General features: G+C 41.7%; 1 protein-coding gene and 1 long non-coding RNA gene across 4 annotated transcripts in view; both read left to right on the top strand.

Moving 5' to 3' along the window:
• ZNF608 (zinc finger protein 608) overlaps positions 1 to 21,317 on the top strand; it is a gene marked incomplete at its 3' end in the record, with an annotated part of 124,605 nt that overhangs the window by 10,133 nt on the left and 93,155 nt on the right. The gene's annotated exons all lie outside the window — the stretch shown is intronic.
• Positions 3,560 to 4,442, top strand: LOC309514528. The gene is made up of 2 exons (XR_014212047.1): positions 3,560 to 3,623; positions 3,974 to 4,442. It is a non-coding gene; the product is annotated as an uncharacterized lncRNA (long non-coding RNA).

Raw genomic sequence — 21,317 nt, 5'->3', positions numbered from 1 at the left:
TAATGAAATGAACATACTGTGTTGGAGATGAAGCAATAGGTTTTTAGCAAATGGGAATGAGGCATTATAATGAGGCATTGGAAAATGTGATGAGCCAGCTAGATTGTTATAATCTAGTCTAAAAGCCTCAACTGGGTGAGAACCAAGTTGTTGCCACATTGAAAACAAAACACACACACAAAAATGTGTGGAAATTACATTGTATTCTGAAGGGGTTAAGGGTTGTTGTTGTTTAGTCGTTTAGTCGTGTCCGACTCTTCGTGACGCCATGGACCAGAGCACGCCAGGCACTTCTGTCTTCCACTGCCTCCCGCAGTTTGGTCAAACTCATGTTTGTAGCTTCAAAGACACTATCCAACCATCTCGTCCTCTGTCATCCCCTTCTCCTTGTGCCCTCCATCTTTCCCAACATCAGGGTCTTTTCCAGGGAGTCTTCTCTTCTCATGAGGTGGCCAAAGTATTGGAGCCTCAGCTTCACGATCTGTCCTTCCGGTGAGCACTCAGGGTTGATTTCCTTAAGAATGGATAGGTTTGATCTTCCTGCAGTCCATGGGACTCTCAAAAGTCTCCTCCAGCACCATAATTCAAAAGCATCAGTTCTTCGGCAATCAGCCTTCTTTATGGTCCAGTTCTCACTTCCATGCTTCAAGGGACCCCTGACTATTCAAACTCTAATACTCTGTTTAAAATTAATCTAGATTAAATCCCACTCTTGAATCTGTATTTGAAATAATAAATATTGCTTAGAATTCCCGACTTAAAACTCCACTTGAAACGTTTACACTTATTTTTTAAAAATTTTGTTTAACATAAGCAAGCACTTTAGTAACAGCAAAAGCAAAAGATTCTTGAAGGATCCCCTTAACACTAGAAACAGCAATGGATTTTTATTTTTATTATCCTGCTTTGTAATCTCCTCATTTGAAACTGCTGTTGGGAGGGTCCAGTCTCTTTCATAGAATTGTAGAGTTGGAAGGGACCCCTAAGCATGGCTGTCAACGTTTTCCCTTTTTTAAGGGAAATTCCCTTATTCCAAATAGGATTCCTCGCAAGAAAAGGGAAAAGTTGACAGCTACGCCCCTAAGGATTATCTGGCCCAACCTCTGCAATGCAGGAATATGTACCTTGTTGATTGCAGTGATCGAACCTGCAACCTTAAGTAGAAGCTATTTCACTGAAATAAGAAATTTGAGGTTCTCTGTCCTTTCTATATACAGTGGTACCTTGGTTTTAGAACAGCTTAGTTTATGAACAAGTTGGAAATAGAACGCTGCAAACCCTGAAGTACCGTACTTTTCCGTGCATAAGACAAAGTTTTTTTCTTTAAAAATTATGCTAAAAAGTGGGGGTCGTCTTTTACATGGATAGAGCATAGGGCGGACGTTTGTTTGGTTCTGCATAGTCAGTGGCTATTGGGCGCGTTATTGGTTGCAGTGTCAATGGCTGGTGTTGATTGGCTGATGCTGCGGCAGTTGGGTGGGCGATTGGCAGCTTTTGCCGGTGATGGGACAGACGAGAGGTGTTTTTTTTGTAGGCTAGCGGGTGAGTGCTTTTCAGCAATCCCCTCTAAAAAAACCTCAACAACCCGGATAATCCCCACTCCCCCCAAAGCTCAACAACTTTGGGCAATCCTCCGCTAAAAAGCTCAATAACTCTGTGCGATCTCCCTCCATTTTCTTAAATTTGAGTCCCCCAAAATAGAGGGTGTCTTATACATGGGGAGCGTCTTATAGATGGAAAGGTATGATAGGTGTTCCGGTTTGTGAACATTGCCCTGGAACTTTGCCTTCCTGTTGAGTGTGTTCCATTTGTAAATTGAGTTTCTGCTGTTAATCAGAGAATTTTTGTTAACTGTCGGCTGTTCAGTCCCAAGCACTGATGCAACACTGAGATGATATTTGGACCTTTTGTCTTTGCTATCTTGTTGCGTTTTTGTGGCTTTTTCGGTTTTTTGACTGTGACTTGTTCTTCGTTTTATGGGACTGACTTGTGACTGTGGCTTGTGACTTCGTTTTTGTGACTTGCTTTTATGACTGTGTGGAACCCAGTTCAGCTACTGATTGATTGATTGATTGATTGATTGATTGTGTGACTGCAGAAATAGATAAAAGCCAAACAATGACTATCAGTGCACATAAAGAAAAATAATAATTTTTATTTTTATCATCTACAACACTGTCTTATTTATTTTATAGTACAGTACATTGATTATTGCTTTCATTTTATGGATCAATGGTCTCGTTAGTAAAATTCATGTTCAATTGCTGTTTTAGAGATTGTTTTTAAAAGTCTGGAACGGATTAATCCATTTTGCATTACTTTCTATGGGAAAGCACGCCTTGGTTTTAGAACACTTTGGTTTTGGAACGGACTTCCGGAACGGATTAAGTTTGAGAACCAAGGTACCACTGTATTGCACCACTTTTGTGAAGCATTTCTACATCACCCTGAAACCCAGGTGTGCTGCATTCAGGTGACGAAGCTTTCAGTATGGACACAATATCTGTGTCAGGCAAAAGGGGCTCATTACCAGAATTTGCTTCCGACCAATCCATTTCTCTGGAAAGAGAATATGTAGGCTACAGCAAAGCGTCAGCTTGCGAGACCAGCACACTGCCAAAGCTGCTAAATAATGGACCCTGATGAGCCATGCCAACAGACTCATGCACAAATTCTGACGTATAAGCAGCAATAAAAGTCTTATATCATTCTTTAAGCAGTGTGACAGTGCATACAGAATGGCAAGTTATACATTTATAGAGCAGTTTCTTAAGTGTTCAAAGCACTTCATATTTATCAATCTCAATAATCCTTATAACTGCTATAGAGGGCAATGTTATTAAATTACAGGTGGAGGTCTGAGGCTAAGAAACTGCAGTTTGTCTTTAGCCACCCAGTGGCTTGGTTCACACATGACCCTAAACCAGGGTGTCCCAAGCTTGGGTCTCCAGCTGTTTTTGGACGACATCTCCTATCGTCCCTAGCTAGCAGGACGAGTGATCAGGGATGATGGGAATTGTAGTAAAAACCCTTCCCTAAACTATGGTTAAGTTACTGGGTCAGGGACTGACGCTCAAATTACACCATGGTTTATTAACCATGGTTAGGTTTAATCATTGATGTGGGACTGAGACCAGTGATTAAAGGCTCAGCTGAAATAGGAACACCCGGTTCATAGCTCATGCTATGAACTCATTGAGCTTACAGCTTTTTAATTGGAATCAAATCTTCTGGGAAGTTGTGTTATACCAAGCTCAGTATTGTCCACACACAGACAGGCATTTACAGACAAAAGTCTTTCTCAGATCTATCTGAAGATGTAACGGATTGAAGTTGGGACCTTTTGCATCCAAAGGATGTACTCCACCACAAATTAGTCCATTGACTAATTCCCTGATTCCCTATTCACAGACATTGTTCAGGATCCTGGTTGCACACAAATATGCAGTGAAAGAGTGTGGAGGATGAGGGAAACCCTTTGGCGCCTCTTTGGAAAACCCTAGATGAATAATTCTGCTAGCATCTGCCCACCCTTTGCATCTGCATGTTTTGCTTTCTAATGCTGCATGTGATCAAGGCAGCTGATCAAGATTTCCTTCTCTTTTAAAATAACAAATCAAGATGTAAGATAGATCATGTTGTAATGTTCTGCTATGATCCATTGGGCTAGGGATGGTGGGACATATTATCGAGATTGAGTCGTGGGGGAAACTGTGGAAACCGAATTTGAAATTCGCAGCGTGTTATGCCCTGGAAGAAAATTTTATGGAAATGATCCATAGATGGTATCTGACATGAAGCAAATTGGGGAAAATGTATAAATCTGAGTATCTGTTGGGAATGTGAAGAAGTTGAAGGTACATTTTACCATATGTGGGGTGGACTTGTAGAGTGGCTAAGGATTGTTGGGAGATGGTAAAGAAAATGAGGTAAAGAAAAAAATTAAAGTAACACTTAGAATCATTTCTTTTAGGGATAACTGGGATGGATTGTTCCCAAAAGGCAGATGAACTTACTCTTCTATGCCACGATGTCAGCAAGAGTAATACTATATGTGCAGAAATGGCGATATGAGGTGGTACCAACAAAAGAAGATTGGCAGTTAAAATTGACAGAAGCTGCCAAATTGGAAAATTTAACCATGAAAATTGGATATCAAGAAGAGGCCGTTTTTAAGGAGGATTAGAAACCTTTCTTGGACTATCTAAAGAGCTATTGTAAACATGTAAAAACGCAAGTAGAGTTTGAATGAAGAACAGCAGTAAAACAAGCAGGAAGGATAGGGTATAGATTAATTATAATATGTAGCAATATTTGAAAATATGGGGAAACTGCGGAGGGATGAAGGGGAAGTCAAATGATAAATGAATATTAATTGGAAATATATATTGTGTATTTAATTTGTAAACTTCTGAAATTTATAAATAAAATCTTTTTAAAAAGATCATAAAGTAACATTGGCAATAATGGTGATAATGTTAAGTAGGGGTTTGATGACAACCTTCCCAATAAAATTATTTTGCCTCAAGATGGGATCTGCTGTTCCCATTGCAAAGAAGATGCTCTGTGCCCTTGGAACTTGTACTGAAAACCAATTTGGTGAAAGGAGGAAAACACAGCCCTGCAGCCAGTGAACCATCTAGCAGAGCATTCTGTTCCCAAGAGCAACCAACTAAAGCCATTGTAAAAAAACAGCAGTACATCTCAACATTTCAGATTGAGAGGAATACTGGCAGCTTTCGCACGCAACAATATGCCAAGGTTTAATAAACCACACTGTGCACCAGCTGTGTGCTAGTGCACACAAACCCAATTTGCTCCACCACAGTTGCTTAAGCAAACCAGCTTAGTGTGATATCTGAACCAGGATCATGGCTTGTTCCTCCCTAGCAAGCGAGGATTGTTTACCAGACTTAACACAAGGTTTGCTGTTGGCCCACAAACAGCGTTTGAAATTCGCAAGGCGCATTTTGCACCTGACTATCAACCACTTCTCCTGCCAACCTAGCAGTTTGAAAGCACGTCAAAGTGCAAGTAGATAAATAGGTACCGCTCCAGTGGGAAGGTAAACGGCGTTTCCGTGCGCTGCTCTGGTTCGCCAGAAGCGGCTTAGTCCTGCTGGCCACATGACCCGGAAGCTGTCTGCGGACAAACGCCGGCTCCCTTGGCCAATAAAGCGAGATGAGCGCCGCAACCCCAGAGTCGGTCATGACTGGACCTAATGGTCAGGGGTCCCTATCGACCACTTGTGACCAAGTGTAGGTGCCTGGGCGCCAGGATGATGCCTGACATCTCCACCATATGGAGGTGCATGCCTGGGGATCCATGGATCTTACCAGTTTTCACACACTAATACCACATCCTGTAGAATTCTAACACTTATAATTTATCTGCCCAATTGGAATGAATTTCCGGAACCAAATTGCTTTTTCACTGCAGCCTCAGCAGGAGCAGTCACCATTAAGAAAAAGAGGTCGGAGTAGGCCAATATATGTAGACTATCCCTGGATCAAGTGACTTTTCTTCTTTAAGTTCTGATAGTTCTTAACCTAGCTCAAGGTTGTCATCTGAACTAGCCAGATGTTTTAACTGAGAATCAATCACAGTCAGTCCATCATTTGAAAAATAAGATTTTTGAGCCATAGGGCCCCCAAATGGCAACTAGACATCCTGTTTTGGCTACTGCAACCTTGGTTTAAGGAGCCACTTGGCACCTAGCTTTTATATCTTGAGTTTCTAACACTGGTAACAAAGCCCAAAGTTCCTTCAGTGTAAATGTAGCTGGGAGTTTGTGCCTCATAGTCTGTAATTTTGAACATCCTTACAGTGACTCATCCGACATTTTGCTGCCAACTTATTCAGTTTGGAGAGATGATTCTACCATCTTGACTACTTTGGAGTTTAACACAAAAGTGGTTTCACTGCAAGCTTGTCCTTGATTCTAGATAATTTTTAATAGTTAAGTCGTTTGGCCAGCTTTATCGGTAAATGTTGGACCGTGTTTATAATGCATCACATTGTGTCATTTTTGATACAGTGAATGAGCCCTTGGTTCTCATGCTATTTCCTTCTCCCTATCCCTTTCAGGTAGGTGCAAATAATTGCATTAAAAATGGACAAACTATAATTTGGCCTAAAACAATATGGTTTGTCCACTTTGAATGTATTGACAATGTATTATGATTTGGGAAAAGCAGGCGAGGACAGGTCATCCCCAAAGCCCTAAACTATGGTTTGGCATTACTCTGTAGATCTCCTGCACAGTGGATCAATTGGATCCTGCACAGTGGATCCTGCACAGTCAAGGCAATTGAAATTAGCAACTGGAAACTTCAAGTGGAGAAGTTTTCCATTTCCACTTCAGTTGTTTTCTAAATGAAAGTGCAAACCAATTAGTTGATGCAACCATTAAAAGACATTGATTTACAACTTGCAAAGTCAACTTTATCTCATTGTGTTTAATACATGGGTCATAAAATCAGTAATGAGAGCATACAAGTGTAATCTTTAACTTGTTTGTTTACATGCGGTGTTGTGTCAGGCTCAGAGCGTTGGATTTGGACTGGAGAGGCTTTCAGATAAGTTTACGTAGAGTTGAAACAATAGTGACCTCTAGTTAGTTATTATCTTGGGAGCTTTTGTCAGGCAAATATTGGGACATTCCCAAACTCTGGTGCAAGGGCAAAATAAGAGGATGAAAAGAGCCTTTTTGCATTAGATGAAAAGTTCGTTCAGTTTGGTATTCTGTTCCCCACAATGACCAGTTTGGTGCCTCTGGGACATCTTTTATTTATTTATTTCCCACCCATCTGGCTGGGTTTCCCCAGCCACTCTGTACGGCTTACAAAATAAGATTAAAAATACATTAAAATATCAGTCATAAAAAACTTCCCCAAATAGGGCTGCCTTCAGGTGTCTTCTAAATGTCAGATAGTTGTTTATTTCCTTGACATCTGCTGGGAGGGCGTTTCATAGGGCAGGCGCCACCACCGAAAAGGCCCTCTGCCTGGTTCCTTGTAACCACAATTCTCACAGAGAGGGAACCGCCAGAAGGCCCTCGGAGCTGGACCTCAGTGTCTGGGCTGAACAATGGGGGTGGAGACACTTCTTCAGGTATACTGGGCCAAGGCCGTTCAGGGCTTTAAAGGTCCGCACCAACACTTTGAATTGTGCTCGGAAACGTACTGGGAGCCAATGAAGGTCTTTCAGGACCGGTGTTATATGGTCTCAGCGGCCACTCTCAGTCACCATTCTCGCTGCCACATTCTGGATTAATTGTAGTTTCCGGGTCACCTTCAATGTGGAGGTGGAGCTTAGCGCACTCATCTCTGCTTGCATGCAAGGTTTACACACCACTAGTGGTGCCTGAATAGGACTTAGTTTGCTCAGAAACTACCAGTCCCAGTTTATGGAAAGTTATGGAGCCTAGTTTTCAAATATGAATGATCTTAGGTACAGGTACTTGCATAGGGAGAGCCAATAATAATTCTGTCATTTCTGTAAGGAGCAATACTTTTGCAATATACAGTGGTACCTTGGTTTACAGCCATAATCCATTCCGGAGGTCTGTTTGTAAACCACAACAGGTTGTAACACAAGGCACGCTTTAGCCAGTGAGGCCTTCCCCAAAAAATTGTAATCCAAAAAAAAATTTGGGTTGTAAAAAGGTTGCAAACTGGGACACGCACTTCCGGGTTTGACATGTTTGTAATCCAAGACGTATGCAAACCAAGGTACCACTGTATGCAGAACTCCGCATAATGTTAAACATAGACCTGAAAAGGCTTAAGTGAAGACATTTGAGGATTTGGGTTGTGGTAGCAGGAGTGTGACACCTAACTTTGCTTCGTTTAATCATGTTCAGGTGTGTTAGTGTTGGAGTGTTGAACTGATGCCTGGGATAAACAGGATAAAGGCCAGTGAACTCAATCCTGATCAGCCTGAGCTTCTGTTGGCAATTGATTTGTGTGATTTAGAAGATGATGTGCATCATTTTTTTGCTTGAGGCTGCTCTCTCCCCTTAAGAATCCTGTTCATGTCCTAGGGACAATATTAGATTCGGCCCAACCTATGGAGGTCTTGTGACATGAAGCACCTTGCAGTCACTTATGTTGTTGTGTTAGCTGTAGTATCTCCTAAACTGGGCATGTCCAACTTCCAAGAGACTGTGATCTACTCCCAGTATAAAAATACTGGCAGTGATCTACCCATTGGATTGACCCAGTTGTTGAGCTTTTTAGGGGGGGGGAGAACAGGATCTCACGACTGACCATGGACGCCCCATGATTGACCAGTAGTTCGCGATCGACTGCTTAGACATCCCTGTCCTAGACAGAAAGATAATCTTTCTAGTAGCACCATGTTTGGAATTTTGTGCTGTGTTGCGTGTGGAAATACACTTGAAGATGGTCTGGAAGCAACATTTAATGACAGCAAATGACAGCAGGGTTATTAACTGGGACCCAATGCATCTTGCCAGTCTGAAATTTCTGTACTTTCTGTTTCAATGCCCATTTCAAGAATCTGCTTTTAACTTTTGAAGTCCTAAAAGGCTTCGGAGCATCAAGGACTACTTCGGACTAAATAGGATCCTCCTCAGAGGTAATTCAATGGGACTCTGCGTCATCTAAGTTAGGCAAGGTGGAATAGGGTCTTTTCTAGACATCTGTTTTTGGAATTTAGTCATTGAGGAAACTTGTTGACTTTAGGTTTCTGGAAATATGCGTATATCCAGCTTTTCGAAAGTTATTCTGTCGTTGCTTTCTATTATGGTGCAATATTACTATTAGTAGTATTTTAAATGTAAACAACTTACGGAGGTTATATAGCTTATATAGCCAGATGAGCGGGGTATAACTAATAAAATTAATAGTAATAATAATAAGTATATAAATACATTGAACGCATGAGCAAAAATTGCAGATTAACTTCTCTGGTTGTATAAAAACTCTGCTTTGTTGCAAACTAATACATTGTAATGGCATATAATGAGAATATTGCATGATGGATTCTTATGTGAATTTCTAAATGGAAACCTTGATTTTAAATCAGTGATTGAAACTGGTTTTCTCTCTCTCTCAGTGATTGAAACTGATTCCCTTGATTGAAATGAGCGCTCATTGCATAAATTTATATTTTATTTAGGTTTATGCTCCTGTCCGTTATTTGCCCAGTGTTAGTTTAAAACAGATGCCAATCATAAACCGTTATTATTTTGAATTAGATGCATCCTTTAATATAACTAATGGAAAACCAGTAGTTCTGTAAAGCCATGAATTGCTACTTAAACATATAGGAAAGCCAGTTTAAATCAGCTCCTTTTTCTTTTGCTGACTTGTTTTTCCTAATTGCTGGGCTTGGAAGAAAGCACTTTAGATTTGAATGCAGGGTTGTAAATCTATTCCTAGTGACTTGAAAGACATTTGGTTTGTAATTTTGAGTTGAAAGGCTATTCAGGAGGTGGGAGTTAGCGCTTCTCTCCTGAATCCAAACCTATATTGAGTTTTACTCAAAATAGGTTTGTCAATGGAAGAGTGAAATTGTGTGTTGTCGTGAAGCATAAAAGCTGACTTAGGAACAAAGGCTACTCATACCATACCCATAATTCTGGTGCCTCTTGGTTGATTCCCATAACTAGAAGCCTCCCATCTCATGATGAACTCCACATGGAGATGAGTTTTGGCAGTGGTCCAAGTGGCATTCAGACGGAGCGTTTGGCAAGCCTCAGAAATCAGGCATGCGGAGCTCATGTCAGCTTGCGATATGCATATGAAGTTAGACACGTCTTACAACCTATTTTGACACGTAGCTGGCTGAGAGATGGCTTGAGAGAGAAGCCCTGTAGACAGGAAATACATGGTTCTGGGATTCCACATGGAGCCTTCTAAATAAATGTGAGATGGATTTAATTCAGGAGTAGGTAATATGATGCGCTTCAGATGGTGTGGACTCAGAAAGATCCCTATAGCCAGCGTGGTCACTGCTCAGGAATCATAAAATTTTAGCATTGGAAGACCCATGTGGTCCAGCCCCCTGCAGTGCAGGAATCTTTAGCCCAATGTGGGGCTTGAACCCACAATTCTGAGATCAAGAGTTTCATGCTTTACCAACTGAGCTATCAGGCTGGATGGGAGCCTCTATCTCTGATATAATCTGTTGGCCATACCTGATTGGCTCCTCTTAGTTTAATATGTGTCCTTGTATATAATCATCTCACATTTTCAGCATTTAAACAGTTTGAGCATTTAAGCATCGGTATGGCGTAGTAGTTGTTGTGCAGCGCTAGGGCTGGGGAGATTGAATTCAAATCCCACTCACTGGGTGACCTAGAGCCAGTCACTGCAGTTGTAGATAAGCAAGAGCACAACCACATATGTAATTCTGAGTTCCTACGAGGAAGGGTGTGATTAAAATAAAATAACAGGTGCCTCTAATTTTCACTAGTAGATTGACAGTAGCGATGAATAAAGGATAACTTGAACCAAGTCTTCTGTTTCTAAGGATAATGCTTTGCAAATCATTTTACTGGGTGCATTGGGGAGGATTGCAGGCAAATTACTGAAAATGTGCTCATCCTGGTTTTTTACCATCTATTCCCCCTGTTTTGTTCTCTGTATGAATGGTGTTTGCTTTAAAGATCCCTGCCAACTATGTATTCCTGCCTCCTGGGAATCTTCATTGTCAGCTAGTAACATGAAGGAAATGGTCCACAGGGATGCTTAAGCCTATTCCATATGAATTCAGCTTAAAGTAATGTATATATATTTTAAAGGAGAATCTATTTATTTTGTTTTGCTTGGTAGTTTTAGAAAGCTGATATTTAAGTTGTAGAATTGGCTCTTGTTAAGCAGGAAGCAGATGGCATTGTGCCACAAAGTATAATTTTACTTAAAAAGAACTTTAAAGGTTTTGATGTTTTTCTTTTCCCTCTTATTTCCCCGATGGCTTCTTTTTATTGAAGGGTAACTTGAGGAGACCTGGTAGCAATTTTATTGCCTTCCCATGACAGCTTCAAATAATAGCATGGTCTTTGGTTGCCAGTCAATTTTATACCAGTCAGCTTGATTCTGGTTTTTATCATGTCGCAATAGACTATTAAAAAGTATATGCTAGTAGTTTTCTTGAAGAATCTGACTGTATTTTTACGCTTCTGTTAGCAACAGAAGACTAAGCTCTTAAACTGGCCTTCTTTTGTCCCTTTGATTAAAGTAAACACATGGGTTTTTAAAAGACGAGTTTCCCCCTAGGTGGTTTTCTTAGAACATCTGGTGTCACTAGCAGTTCATGGTACATTTTGCATTTGTATATCCTCATATTAGTTATTGATTTCATCTCTCTCTTTTTTAAAAGAACCCTATTCTTAGTCACTTCTTAGAAACCACTTCTGTTTTCTCCAGCTACATTACATAGCTATACAGTGGTACCTCGGGTTAAGTACTTAATTTGTTCCAGAGGTCCGTTCTTAACCTGAAACTGTTCTTAACCTGAAGCACCACTTTAGCCAATGGGGCCTCCTGTTGCCACCGTGCCGCTGGAGCATGATTTCTGTTCTCATCCTGAAGCAAAGTTCTTAACCTGAAGCACTATTTCTGGGTTAGCGGAGTCTGTAACCTGAAGCGTATGTAACCTGAAGTGTATGTAACCTGAGGTACCACTGTATCATGAGGAGGAAATGCCATGCCTCATCCCTAAGAATTTAATAAATTTGCTTTTTCCTTAACCTCAGTTTGTAGGAAAAGTAAAACGTGTGCACACACAACCTATTTATAACCTTCTTTCAAAATATAGCTCTTTTGGATTTTATATCACCTCCTTGGCTGATTTGCACGGGTGACTCATATTTAAAGCAACAATGTTTCGACAGGAAAGTTTGGGTTTTTAAGTTTTGTCTTCTTTGTAAAATGTTGGTTGACATTCAGCTTGCCACGATACATGGATAATGCAATCAAATCCAGTAGCTTTACTGTAGTCTCTTAACAACATTACTTGTACGTCTATGAGGTTTATGTGTTCTATTTCTTTCCTTTTAAGATAAGAGAGAGAAACAAGTTGATCTCTTTGATGGAAGGAGCAAAAAGTATTCCAGGTTTGGCATCCTTCCTCTGGTGGGAGCGTTCCAAGGCTAGTCCTTCGGGACGTTTTGTTCTTTTTAAAATGCACACACAGAAAAGCTCCCATAGAATATATTGACGACAGGCTACTCCTTGCCCTTAATTACACTTACTTGACATACACTTGGACTTGTGACTCTCATTTTCGGAAAGTGTAGTATCAGCCATAGATACCTTCTAAATGACGAAGGAGAAAACTCAAATCGTGGTGGCATTCTAATATAAAGCAATGGCCCGTCTTTCCAATTGAGCAGTGCTCCTATCCATGCATGGAAACAGGATAGACTTGCAGTGCGGATCTGGAATAACAAGACGTGTTCTTTTAAGGAGAGCAGACCATATCCAATGTATGCAGGCTTGCATGCGTCTCCCTCTTCGTAGAAATCTGCATGAAGCACCCTATTCAGCATGGTGTATGTTAAGCGGGTATACTGCCCCTGTTGTTCTCTGGCTCAGAAAGCCTCCATCTTCTTTGTGTGGTCTCCTGCCAGTCTGGTTTTTTCAATTCAGTATTCTACTGAGGCCGCTTTGTATAAACTCTGCAACGACCCTCTGTATCAGTCTTCACCAACAACCTGGAGTTTTCCAGATGTTTCGGACTACCAGCTCCCACCGACGTCAGCCAGCATGGGGGGCTGTGCCCTTTCCATGTAAAGGGATTTCTTTATTCAGCCGGGCAGCTCAAGCTGTCTGCCCAACATAATTGAGCTCTGTATCCCAGTGTCCCTTTAGACTGCCAGGGTTGAATTGGCCCTGAAGGCGTTTGGAACACATTTGCCTTTGGGTGACAATTGCTTCTATCTTGTGCCACCTCTGTGTCCCTTGACATTGTCCACATGAATCTTCCTTTGTGAAAATTTGTGTAGTCAGGAACTACAGTGGTACCCTGGTTCCCAAACTTAATTCGTTCTGGAAGTCTGCTCCAAAACCAAAGCGTTCTAAAACCAAGGCGTGCTTTCCCATAGAAAGTAATGCAAAATGGATTAATCCGTTCCAGGCTGTGATGGGATGATGAGCTGCTTGTGCGTAAAATCCAAGTCCCTCAGAGTTTGGTTAAGTCCGCAAACCTCTGTCTGTAACGGAGCCCCTTAAGCATGGCTCCGTCAGTCGCTGGCAGATTCCGACAGTGGTTGCTTTCGAAATCTCTTCCAACATAAAAGCTCCTTAACGGAAACGCGTCTTCTGGACTCTCGGCGTGACAGTTTCCGGCGAGGAGTGGGTGTCCCTGAAACCTCCCCACTGTTTTCGCTGGAAGTGTCTCTGAGCCATCCCTCCTGCTCGCTTTCCCTCGGAGCTCCTCCTCTCTCCCTGCTGGTTCCCTCTTCAGCTGCTGAGTCTCTCCCAACCTCTGTGAGCCCTTCCACCTCCTGTCCTTCTGATGGCAGTTCCCTGACACAGACTTTAAAAAACAACCCCTAAAACGTGCACTGATGATAGTCATTGTTTGGATGGGGGGGCTTTTATCCATTTCTGCAGTCAGACAATCAATCAGTAGCTGAACTGGGTTCCACACAGTCACAAAAACGAAGTCACAAGCCACAGTCACAAGTCAGTCCCATAAAACAAAGAATAAGTCACAGTCAAAAAAACAAAAAAAAGCCACACAAACAAAAACACAAAAGCTCCAAATATCACCTCTGTGTTGCGTGGTTGCTCAGGACTCAATAGCCGACAGACTCAACAGGGAGCCTCTGATTTGCAATGGAAGGCTCAATTTACAAAAAGAACACACTCAACAGGAAGCAGAACATGTTCAGCTTCCAAGGCAGAGTTCAAAAACCGGACCACCTACTTCCAGGTTTGTAGCGTTCTGTTTCCAAGTTGTTCATAACCTAAGCTGTTCTAAAACCAAGGTACCACTGTACTGACTACCAGTGTTAGAAACTCGGCTGTATAAGCTAATCACCAAAGGGCACCTTAAACCTAAGTTACAGTCGCCGCAACAATATGCGCCATTTTCCCTGCAGTGGGGCCTGTTGTTGTTGTCAGTTTCATGTCTATACCGCTTTATATTTTAAAGAAAAAACATCGAGGCAGTTTTACAACACATCAAAACATCAGGTAAGACAATGCAGAACAAAACAAATTCAAGCTTCAAGGAAAATATTTCAGATCCTTCTCTAAGTGACATGTTACTTTCCCCATATTTATTTACTTAATTTATATAGTTGCCCCATAGCAGAAGGACTCTAGGAAGCCAGTGTAGTGTAGTGGTTCAGAGTGATGAGTGGTTCAGTCATGAAGCTCACAGGGTGATCTTGGTCCAGTCACAGCCTCTTAACCTATCCCGTAGGGTCGTGAACCATGCACTCCTTTGGAGGAAAAGGTGGGAGATAAATTCAGTAAATAAGGTCTTCTGTTTACCTGCTTGAGAAAGCTGGAGGGGCCAGCCAAATGGAGATGTCAGTCCCTACATGGTCGCAATTTGATCCATGCCAGTCTCAACATGCGCTGGGTGCCTGGCTGATTTTGAACACTGTTGGCTACCAAGATTTCAACTTGTTGGGTCAGGCTCAGCCTAATATTCTCCACAGTCTGTGTTGTGTCTGCTCCATCTTTTATTTCTCAGTTAAAGGGATGCAGCTCATTTTTCCTGATTATATTTTGTCAAAGGAAGGTGGCACACATTGTAAACTTTGTGGCCTGCAGTCTCAGTTCCTGAAGGCAGCGTGCTTCGTAAACCTTATAATATTCATGCTCCTCCCCTGCAAAATAGAATTTACTTGCCTCCTTCCATGCTGACTGCTTTGAAACAAGCAGCTGGGGCTAAGTACTTTGCAGAGGTCATGTGCCTGTAGCTGGCATCAGGCATCATCTAGTCACAGATGGCCTGTTTGGACTGTCTGTTACTAGCAATGTCCTTTTTTTAACCCTCTCTGGCAACATAACCTTGAGAAATGTATACTGGTCATTTCCCTTGGTTTTCTATCTCTTTATAACCCTGAATGGTAGCTGTGGAAATGGTTCTAGAATAAACCTGCATGAGTAAATACTACTCACCATGAATATAGGATGCAGAAAGGGCCTTAAATTAATAATTTGACTGATTATTACTCTAACAGATCAAGTTATGCGAGCTTTTTATATATGCAGCATAAATGGCTGCTTTGCATTTTTATACTTTCCTTCTCCGCCTCTGCTGAAAATAATAGTTTCATAGCTGTATGCTGTTATTGCTGAGATATGACTGAGAGAACTGCATTCAGTACAGTGAAGCACATTCATTTTCATCTAGTACCCGTTTATTGCCTTGAGCACTGTAAATCTGTCAGCTCTTCACGATTCTTTCACCTCTTTCTTCATTTGCTCCAGCTTCTAGTTTGACAATGTTCCCCTGAGGCAGAATTCTAATCTGCTTCCAATTAGTTGCAAAATGTGACTGAAATTTCCACATTACGACTGCTGTTTTACTTGCACGAACACATCTAGAAACAAATTAATGCTCTTGAATATTTATTTTCTGAGCCCTTGGATTTACTTTCAGGAGGGAAATTGCCAAATGTTTTCAAGCGATGTTCGAAGGGCTATATTTTTTTGGCTCACATTAGAATATTTACCACAGGTTTAAAATGGAAATGCTGTTTGACTTAATAAAAAATAAAAAATAAAAATCCTATGAGTAAAATATTTTTGGCATCCTGAGGTTACTGAAAAGCTATTATGGATGGGGACATTTTATACCCCTCCCCCTTTTTTTGCTGAGCTGTCGGAAAAACATGCATCCTCTTTGCAGAAACATCTTTGCCCCTCTTACACAACATGTATTCATATTCATTGTATGTTTTATATACAATGGTCGGAATCCAAAGCTCCATTTCCTGCTCAAGACCTGGTGCCCCTACAAAATTGCGCTTTTCTGGGTGGTATTCAATTCCGTGTGATAATTTGCAGCAGAAAGAGGCAACTGGGAGCCTCCTTCATGCAAAATGGAAGTTTCTTAGGAATGCAAATGGATCTCAACATGTTATTACATGTCTTTTTATGAGGCATTGGCAATTTCCCATAGTGAACCATAGTGCAAGGGAGAGGAACTATGACTTTTATTACCATGTTGATATCAAATCTGTCCACAACTTTATGGATAGTTGGTGCTGTGCTGTGTAGAATCTGAGACCTGGAGGTTCATTGAACTGGGATTCAATATCCCTTTTCCTGTAGAATATGCATGAAGGAGGGGAAACCATGGTGTCCAGTTCCGTAAAGTTTTCCCCGTACAACTACTATAATGGCAGTAAGATGGTAGATTGTTACTGCATCTCCGTGTTTATTTCCTTATTGGCTCTTATGGCTTACAAATGAGCCCTTAAGCAACATGGCTATTACGGAGGCGGGCCATATATATTGTAATACTGTATTCATTTTAAGTGGATACACTGTGATACAGAAAACTTGACTTCATTGCAGCATTTTATATATATATATATATATATATATATATATATATATATATATATATGAAATATTTATATTTCATGGGAAGTAACTATTAGTGAGATGTTTAGCAGCTTGCAAACAGTTGGCTCTGATTGGAGCGACAAGTTTGAGGGAACTGCTGGGTTCTATTTAGCATCTACCACTTAGAGATGGAAGATTGCATTTTTCCTGCATTGTATTAACACAAGTCGCTTATCTGGAGAGAAGATGCGCATTTAAGTATACAGTGGCTAAATTTAAGGGGTGTAAATTTTTCATACAGCTCTGCGAGTTGGCAGATTGATGTCAGCAGCTGTAATAGGCTTTAAATAGGCTTGCAGAATTTCATTGAAAGTAAACGGTTGAAGTTGATATTGTTAAGTACCTGTCATTTATAAATGAGATTTCCACCTGTACGTTTCGTTATTGGAGTGTCATCAATAATTTCATTATTTATAGACAGGGGAAAAGAATTCCAAAAACAGGAAAAAAACAACAACCTAGACTGACAATGGTAGTTGGTATTGCAATACTTTCCCGCCAGAATAGGCTTACATTCATTCAGTTGGTGGCTGTGGAGAGAGTCTTAGCTTCTGGGAAAGCATTTAAGATCACATTCAAAAGTGATCTTGTGAAAACAGATGATCTATTATAAGAAATAAACAAACAGGTGTTTGTTTACTAAACTGTGCAGTGTTTTCATTAAATGTATATAACTTTTTTAAGGGAAGCTTGAGTTTCTCGCTAAGCTGTCCAGCAATGTAGAGTGTTAAGCTAAATTGAAAAGTTTTTAAGGTTCTCATTAAGTTCCTATCCAGGTTTTGAAATGCTTTGTGATTTTGTGGTAGCAAAGTCCGTGGCAGCAACCGGATATGCTGCTATTATATAGTACTAGAGTGTTCACAAATACATGAGTTAGCCAATGAAGGAATGACATTGTCAACAAAGAACATTTATATAAACAGCCAAGCTTTTTTCCAAGGAAGTAAGGGGTGAGTTCAGCTTTGAATTTAATTTCCCACAGGACCAAGGGACTTGGAGGTATTATACCGACATTGATGTATTATATTCAGTTATTTTATATTTTCTCCACAGCCCTCCTAACAAAGAGGCAAGGATAGTGCACATCACTTTTTAAAAGCCCCGTGAGGCTTTGCTAGACAGACAACCACAGTTAGTGGTTGACCCAAACAGCAGCAAGTAGAGTTTCATAGCTAACTAGGTTTTCACCCGGGTCTTCCTGGCTCAAGGAGCTCAGCTCTGTTGGTTAAGAACAAGGGTAGGCAGGGGCTGGATGCGGCCCAATCACCTTCTTAATCCGGCCCACGGACGGTCCGGGAATCAGCGTGTTTTTACCTGAGTAGAATGTGTGCTATTATTTAAAATGCATCTCTGGGTTATTTGTGGGGCATAGGAATTGGTTCATTCTCCCCCCCCCCCAAAAAAAAAGTTGTCCGGCCCACCACAAGGTCTTAGGGACAGTGGACCGGCCCATGGCTGAAAAAGGTTGCTGACCCCTGGTTAAGAGCATGGTTGTGATAACGCCAAGGTTGCAGGTTTGATCCCCATATGGGTCGGCTGCATATGCAAGGATTTGGGCTAGACAATCCTTAGGGTCTCTTCCACTCTGTGATTCTAACTCTAGTAGCCTTGGCATTATGCCACACTGGAGAATGAGCTCTGGAAAGCTGGAAGGGACTCCAGGAAGCAGAGGTTTTTAAGGGCAGGGAAGGGAGTGCCTGAGCCAGAATGGGAAAGGGCAAGGCAGAATTGAGACACAGGAGCTTGAGGGAAGAGTAGGTAGAGCTAGGTTGTCCAGATGCAAAAGAGGACCAGGCTCCTGCACCTTTAATGGTTGTTTTGAAGAGGGAATTTCAGCAGGCAGAGCTGGCATGACAGACCTGCTGACATTCTTGCTATTGCTAAAGGTGCAGAGGTCCTCTTTTGCAACAGTCCAGCCTATGTAGAAAAGAGGGCTGGGTGGGTGTTTATTGTGAAAGACAAAGAGCTTAAGGAAACGATGGGACCAAGACTTGAAAAGACAATGATGGCATGACCAGCTAAGTTCTACTCCCAAGTAGATCCATTGAAATGAATGAACATGATTAAGTTGGGCTCATTAATTTAAATAGGTCTGTTTTGAGTCAGACTTAGTTGACTTCCATCCCCTGTTAACAGGGAGGGGGAGGGATAGAAGAAGGGGCAACATGGTCTTTAAGCGGTTGGCGCTGTGGTCTAAACCACTGAACCTAGGGCTTGCCGATCGGAAGGTCGGCGGTTCAAATCCCCACAACGGGGTGAGCTCCCATTGCTCGGTCCCTGCTCCTGCACCTGCCAACCTAGCAGTTCGAAAGCACGTCAAAGTGCAAGTAGATAAATAGGTACCTCTTTGGCAGGAAGGTAAACAGCGTTTCCATGCGCTGCTCTGGTTTTGCCAGAAGCGGCTTCATCATGCTGGCCACATGACCCAGAAAAACTGCGGACAAATGCCGGCTCCCTTGGCCAGTAAAGCGAGATGAGCACTGCAACTGCAGAGTCGTCCGCGACTAGACTTAACGGTTAGGGGTCCTTTTACCTTTACCTTTAAATGAGAAATGGAAGCTCAAGGACTGTGTGCTCACCCTGTCGCAGGGATTCGAATCACCAACCTTCCAATTGGCTCAGTGGTTTAGACCACAGTGCCACCCGCGTCCCCCACCTAAAGCCTCTTTATTCCAATGGGCTGGAGGACAAGGACATGGCCGAAGGCCTGAATAGGAGCACTCCACACTGGTTTTTAAAATACACACACATTCTCTCCCTCTCTCTCTCATCTAGCCAGGGGCAATTCTTGTAGAGCAATAAGCTGTATCCCTTACGGAATGTGGAACTACAGCTGGGAACCGAAGAACAGCCCAACTTGTTCTTTATCTCCAAGGGAGTGCTTATATTTCTCAAATGGAGAAATGTCACATGGGAAGCTTCTTTCAAAAGGGGGGGGGGGTCGTTTCCAGAGCAGTTTGAAGGGGAAAAGCACAAACAACCCCATGCGTCTCTCCTAAAGCAACCCTAAACAAGGTGTCGCAAATTGAGTTTTGCCAAGTGCCCTTAACCAGCTGAGCAGCAAATCAACATTATTGCTGCTTTTTTCTGCCAGGACTCCATATGAACAGCCCAGAAGCTTCATGCGCAGAGCTGAATCCATAAACCTCGTATTTTGGGCCATCGTTTTGCATGCTTTAAATTTACTTTAGAGCAGGCATAGGCAAACTCGGCCCTCCAGCTGTTTTGGGACTACAACTCCCATCATCCCTAGCTAACAGGACCAGTGGTCAGGGATGATGGGAGTTGTAGTCCCAAAACAGCTGGAGGGCCAAGTTTGCCTATGCCTGCTATAGAGCATAGAGTACTGTGTACACACACACACACACACGCAAAACTTTCAACAGAAGCCATGCAGGTTCTGAGAGGCATAAAATGCTTTTGGTGATGTTTCATAGTTTTTATAAACTCTCCGCGAGCTTATTGCTTTTAAACATCACGGGCCCTAAATAATAGAAGAACCTATGAGCCTGTACATTGGATTGCAGCCAAGCAGGCGGAGAAAGGGGGGGGGGAGGGAGAAAATGAAAAGATGAATGGTTTAATTGTAGAGCAAATCATTTGTTTACAGATTAAGACCTATTTGGTAGCCAAATCCAATGGACAAGGAGGTGAAAGTATAGGACTCTGAGCTACAGGAAATGAATGTCTAGCTTTATATTTTGTGACCACGTGTTGTTTTTTGCTTTTTTTTGCTTTCTTTACCCTCTCCCGAAGCAGAGTAGCCGAGGGGAGAGAAAAGTGAATTGTTTAATAGCGAGGACTGCTGAGCAAAGTGCATATTTGAGAAAGCAACAAAGGGGGGGGGAAGGGTAGTGTTCACAATTTTTTTTAAAAAAACCAACCAGCTTTTGCTGCCTGACAGGAGCCTGACAACTTAGGGGCACCAGTTGTTGGCAAATGGAGTTTGCCTTCTTTGTTGGCTTGAATTTAAAAAGAGGAGAGAGAGAGAGAGAGAGAGAATACTGCTGTTAACCTGAACAAACATAATGTGTTCACTCAAACTTGTCTCTCTGAAATGCAATTTGGCTTGCCTGCAAAACCTTCTCCCTCTTTCCCCTTAGCTCCACCTCCCAACAAAGGAAGGAGGAAACTGCATAAATCGACTTTTGTTCCACTAGCCTAGCTAATTAGTGGCATGGAAGAGCTCTGAAGCATATACATAAAAAACCCCTGTAAGCCAGTCCCTTTTCAACAGGACTTTATTGCTGTCAATGTTATATTTTTGGAGCAGTATTTTCAGAAATGCTCCTGGAAATAGACTTAACTTTGATTTATCAGTGAGCGAGTTCTTTATTTTATTATCTTTTTTGCAAGGACATTCAACAGAGCCTTTGCCCTACAAGGAAGCTGTCCCCTTGAATTGTGAATATATATTGTGGGCTGATTGCTGGTTGGATATGTCACTTAGATAATATTGACTTGTAAATAGATAACTGCCATTTATCTCTGGGCAATTACAGCTTTCTACTGGCTTTATCTCGACAGGTGTTTGAGCACTGTCTTTGTGGGTTTTTTCCCCCATTTTTAAAGCCTCCTGATACTATAACAAATGGAAGCCATTGGAACAAATGAAATTATAGGCATCTTTTTTCCTATTATAATCATTAAATTATATGTTGCAACGTGTTCTCTTGCAGTGTGAAATAAATAGAGCAGTGGTTTCTTTAAAAATAGACTGGGGGGGGGGAAACGACTGTCTCTGCAAGTATA

Source organism: Podarcis vaucheri, assembly GCF_965113315.1.
Source record: "Podarcis vaucheri genome assembly, chromosome: 11".
NCBI classification, from domain to species: domain Eukaryota; kingdom Metazoa; phylum Chordata; class Lepidosauria; order Squamata; family Lacertidae; genus Podarcis; species Podarcis vaucheri.
This window is presented reverse-complemented; position numbering and strand designations above follow the sequence as displayed.